This window comes from Carlito syrichta, unplaced genomic scaffold (genome assembly GCF_000164805.1).
Source record: "Carlito syrichta isolate Samal-C Ts95f unplaced genomic scaffold, Tarsius_syrichta-2.0.1 Scaffold305884, whole genome shotgun sequence".
NCBI lineage: Eukaryota > Metazoa > Chordata > Mammalia > Primates > Tarsiidae > Carlito > Carlito syrichta.
The window spans coordinates 37,817-43,631 of record NW_007249980.1 but is presented as its reverse complement, the minus strand read 5'-3'; positions in this window follow the sequence as shown (position 1 = coordinate 43,631).

Genomic DNA, 5,815 nt, shown 5'->3' with positions numbered 1-5,815 from the left:
TTTCTCTTTTAGAACTTTGAAGATAGGGCTCCAGGCTCTCCTAGCCTGAAGTGTTTCTGTGGATAAATCTGCTGCTATTCTAATTGGTTTTGCCTGTTAGGTAGTCTGGCCTTTTTCTCTTGCTGCCTTTAGGATTTTTTCTTTTACAGCTACTTTGCTTAAGCGAATTATTATGTGTCTGGGAGTTGGTCTTCTCATTTGCTATCTTGCAGGGGTTCTCTGTATCTCTTATGTTTGAATTTTTTCATCCTTGATGAGATGAGGGAAGTTTTCTTGAATGATTTCATGAAATGTTTGTTCCAGTGTGGCTTCTGTTTCTCTCTCTGCCTCAGGAAGCCCAATTACTCTTAGGTTTGGTCTCTTGAAGCGATCATTCATCTCTTGCAGGTTTTGTTCTGTCTTTTTGAGCTTCTTTTCTATGCTTTTGACAGTTTGGGTTAGTTCTGTGTTTTGGTCTTCTTGCTCTGAGATTCTTTCTTCTGCTTGGCTGATTCTGCTTTCCATACTTTTAGTCTGTTGTTCATTTCCATCACAGTATTCTTTACTGCTGTCATTTCTGACATCAGCTCCTTCCTATTTTCCTCTTGTCTCTCCTCAATTTTTTAAATTCTATCCATTAATGTCTTGATGTCTTCGTTTGTTGCATGTGACCAGCCATTCTGGGGGCTCTTCATTGTTTGTGTTCCAGAATCTGTTTTCTCAGTGTCTGATCTCCCAGGGGTCTGTGTGAGACCTATATTCTTCTTTTGACTTTTCTTCATTTGTGCAGTTTTTCCCCCTCCCTACTTTTTCCTTCCCTCCACATCACTGTCATCTTTAATTCTGTTATTCAGGGGTAAAGGGATTGGTTTTACTTCTGTTTGTTCAATCTCCTATTCTTTATGTATGCCCTCTTCCTTTGTTCAATTCTGAAGTTGCACTGTACATTGGGGGTGGTCCTTTTTGCAGTTTTGAGATTTACTTAAGGGGGGAGCTGTGATTCAAAATCTATCTGCAGGTCCTGGTATTCGCTGACAGGCGTGTGGATAATCTGGAACCCACTTCCCACTGCCTTGGAGTGTGTCCGTGCAGTGGGGCTGTAGGTTTACACCCTGAAATAAAATGTGGTTAACAGAAGGGAGAGAATGGAGCAGACAGGGGGTTAAAGAGGCGGGTGGAGAGATAGAGGAGTAAGGGGGAAACAAACAAGTGTGCCAACAAATAGAGAGAGGCGTATACTGAAACAGATAAAAACAATAGACTACAGCTACAGACGAACCAACTCTCATACAAAAAAAACACAAAAAATAAAACATATAGTGATGCTAGCCTACAAGCTAACCAACCACCTAATTAGTGTGCTGTTCCTCTATACAAAAATATGGTTTACAGAGAGAAGAAAAGGAAGAGGAAAAAAGAAAAAAAAAGGGAACAATACAGTTGGAATAGAATTAAGTCATTAAACTAACAGAATCAATGAAGCACACTCTGAGACATTTCATTTAAGTCCAATGTCCTTTCAGCTCTGATTTCTAACTTTCTTTTCAAGCTGGTAAATCAATTTGCAGTTAGGGTCAGTTGCCCCTGGTCTGCTGTGAAGAACAGGTCAGATCACCCTCCATTCACCACTCTGGCCTATGTCTTTATCAAGCTTATTTCTCCCGTTTTGGTGTTGTTACCTTGAATCGCCAGCAGGTGGTGCTATTTCAGCTGCTCGCCCCAGAGGGGCAGGGCGGACAGGAACGGCAAAAGCTGAAGATGGTTGCCTGCCTCAGGGCAGACAGCGGGAGACCCAAGGCAGGCAGGACGTCCCGGTCGCATGAGAGGTTGCAGCGATCCCAGCAGATCTTCCGTGGAGGGGCCTGAAGTACTGAAGTGGATCGCCTCCGACCCCGGTGGTGTGATGTGCTGCGGCGGCGGTGGGGGGGGCGTGGTGGTGGTGGCAGCGCCATTTGGGCTGCAGTGACTGTCCAGTGGCAGTGGCCGAGCTCCATATGAAGAGCAGGCTGCGATGTTGGGGTCCGTAGCCCCCCAGGCAAGAGTCAGAGGCCCACTGCAGCTCTCCTTTGCAGAGGGTTTCACAGACCCGGTTGCCCTGTCGCCATCTTGCCGCTTCTCCCACATTCTTATAATTCTTAAAGATAATTCTTATCTTTCTTATAATAAAGAACCTGAAAAAGTTGTCATCTTTTTAATAATTATTAAGTGCTAGACTTTTTCTTCTTTATTATCACATGATTTCAATTACTATGTTTATATTGCCTAATAGTTCATTGGGACTTAACCATTTCCTGATAGCTGGATAAAAATTGTAATTACCTATGTAAAAGTTTCCCACCTCTCTAGTCAGATCTGATACCACCTTTGACTGTTTTCATATATACTTTAGGAACTTGTTTATTACCACTTTAATCAACGTATCAAAGCATGTTAGTTTATCTCCAAAATATCCCCAGTGGTGTTTCTTGTATTGCTTGAGTGGGTTTTGCTGACTGTTTTCTCCTTTCCCCTATGGTGTCACTGAATGTTTGTCATGAAGGGAGGGAAAGTGGAAGGTGGAGAAGATCCCTGGGATGCCAAAGCAATTGCTATTCAGGTCCCATCCTCCACCTCATTAGGAAGTCATGGCTTTTTTACGGCTTTGGGCAGATGGAGTGCTCCATGCTGTAACACTTGCCTCATATTAATATTAGTCATTATTAATCCGGGATGTCAACACTAAAGCACAGCGAGAGCACTTCAGTTATTATAGTCTACTGAAGGCTGATATACAGCTACTTTAATAGTTACATTAAACATTATGGAGGAAAAATCCTGGTGGGGCAATGCTTTAATAACTAGTAGCCATTATTATGAAATTATGCTATTATCCCTTGGAATTGAGCGCCTGCAATTGCTGGGCTCCTTGCAGCATCAAAAGCTTGTAGTCACTGCCATTTAATTTGTTAGCTTGCAACAAACAGGATAGAAGAATCTTCCAGCTGAAGATGAAGGTGTGGCTTTATTTGGGGAAGATGAGATTGGCTTGAGGCATTTTGCATGACCTTTTTCTCAGATGGTGAGCAGCTGTTGTTTCATGTGCAATCATGTTTTGGAAACACACATTTAGTTGTGTTAATGAATGAATCTTAATCTTATCCTATCATTCTTGACAGAACAACTTAATAGTTTAAAGTGTTTTTTTGCAGATATCATCAAGGACTAGTGAAGATTCTTAAGAGTAATTGGGTATCTGAAAGAAACTTTCCACTTTACTTGTGAGATACAAGGTTACAGACAGCAAAACCTCAAAGTGAGACAGGACAGCAGAATGAAACAGTAGCTCCCTGAGAGCTCTAGGGCATCCCCTTGAAGCAGTGTTTCCCAGCATCTTTGTCAGTGAGTAATATTGACCAAGATCTGGGGATAACAGAGGAGACACTTCAACCATTCCACATTTTCAGAAGTGCTCTCTGCCCTGGAGCACTGGACATGCCAGTCAGGTGGCAGAGGTCTCCAGTTGTCCTTCCACAGTTCACACAGGTTTACTCTGAAATAAATAGTCCCTGACTTTCCTTGACCCTGCCCTCTGGGGAGAATTTTTCACCCATAAAGGTTCTTATTCACTGATTACTGTTGGGAATGCTCAGCCCTGTCCTGCACCGTCCCACTTCCCTGACCTGTCAACTCCTTTGGGTTTTGTCTGCATCAACAATGTCTTCTACTCACATTTGTGGTCCTGTCAGATCATTACACGGCAAAGCTCAAATCAAAACACACACATTCTTTGCCCTGGAGTCTTTGTTCCTACAAGGATGGGACAAATGATCGATAATAGCATCCTCTTTTTGTTTGGCATTCAGACATCTCCAAATTGTTCTTTTTTTAACATTTTTCCTCTATTATCATGAATAAATAAATGTTAAGGTGGATAAATCCGCCTGTCTTCTCCCATAAGTCCTCTTAATGTTTAGAGAGGCCTTTCCTATTTCAAGATTATTTCTAAACTATATCATAGATATAGATTATATCTAAACTATATTATATTTTTCTAATATGTTTATAATTTTAATTTTTAAAGTGGTTTTTGAGACATCTGAAACTTATTTTAGTATAAATGGTCAGGTGTGGATCCAATTCTTCTTTCCAGATAAGGAAATTGTCTTGACCACAATAATTTAATAATCCATATTTTCTCACTGATTTAAAAGTGCAACTCTATTTTATTTTATAGACTCCTGTAATTTTTAGTTTATTTCTAGATCCCACGTTATGTTCTTTTGATTGTTTAATCTCTTAATGTATTGATGTCACATTATTTTAATTATGTTGCTTTCTGTTATGTTTTTAAAATTTAGTAGAATAAGACCAACTTCATCAATTTTCTGTTTTAGAAGTGTACTATGTATTCCTACACATCTATTTTCTGAAAGAATTTTAGAATTGGTGTATGTAGATGCAAAAACAATGTTGCTTATACATTTATTGAATGACCATTGACTATATGTATCAACTAATTTATAAAAATTAGCTTCTTGAAACTTTCTTGATAATGTGTTTAATTCTCATTCCAGGAATAGGATACTAATTCCCATTTATCTTCTGATATGGCCTTCAGCAGTATTTTAAAGTTTTGTCCTTTTTTCTTTTTTTTGATTTGGAATCTTATTCTGTCACCCAGACTGGAGTGCAGTGGCTGCTCCTGGCCACTGCAGTCTCAACCTGCTGGGCTCCGGCAATCCTTCTGCCTCAATCTTCCAAGTAGCTGGAACTACAGGCAAGTGCTACCATGCCCAGCTAATTTTTGATTTATTGTAGAGATGAGGTCTCACCAAGTTGCCCAGGCAGGTCTCAAACTTGCAGGTTCAGGCAATCCACTCACCTCAGCCTCCCAAAGGGCTGGGATTGCAGGCTGAGCCACCGAACCCGGTTTAAAGTTTTGTCCTTCTATGTTGTACCCATGCTAGGTGAAGTTTACACTGAGTTATTTTATCTACATGTATTGTTCTTATAAATGATAATTTATGCCATAAAATATACTACCTGTTGCTTGTGTTTATGTGAGCTATTGATTTTTATATTAATTTTGTACTCACCAAAGTATGAAATTCTGTAACTGATCTTAAAAACATTTTTACTTGATTCTATTATATTACCTCTTCATACAGTCCCCTCACAGCTACTCAAACTCAAAAACATTTTGTATTTGTTTTCCAACATATATGTAACATAGTTTTATTTTTTAGCAAGCATTATTTTTATAGATGTGATGCATTGATTTGTGGGGTTACCTCTTATTCACTGCCACATAAATTCGAAAATTAAAACTTGAGAGAAACTCATCAATCAATGATTATCCTCTTTCTTAGTTTTTGCCAACATTAAAGGAAGGTTGTGAGATTTAAACAGATGATTCCCACAAATTAGTTTTGCCTAATAAAGAAAGTGATTCCACTTAAGTACTATGGATTAGGCTGACAATTTATTTCATTGATATTCAAAAATGAAAAGAGATTATAAACTAAGAATGATAAGTGGGTCTGTGCATTTTAAAAACTGACATTGTATCTGTGAAATGGAGATTAAGCTTTCCATAAATGATGTAGATTAATACAGCAAGTGCAAGGACCTTGCTCAGAGGAAAAGTCAAATATTATATATTCATGACAGCTGTGATTTTGAAACAGAGCGAACATGGCCAAAATATATTGAGTCTTGTAAGATGGAGCATTTACCAATAAATGTAAAATGTCAGCAGCCAGACACGTAAAAATTTACTCTTGGTTTGCAGAGTTCAGTAAGGCTAGCAGATGTCACTCTACACATTTCAATTATAAAGTGTTTCATTAAGGATTTA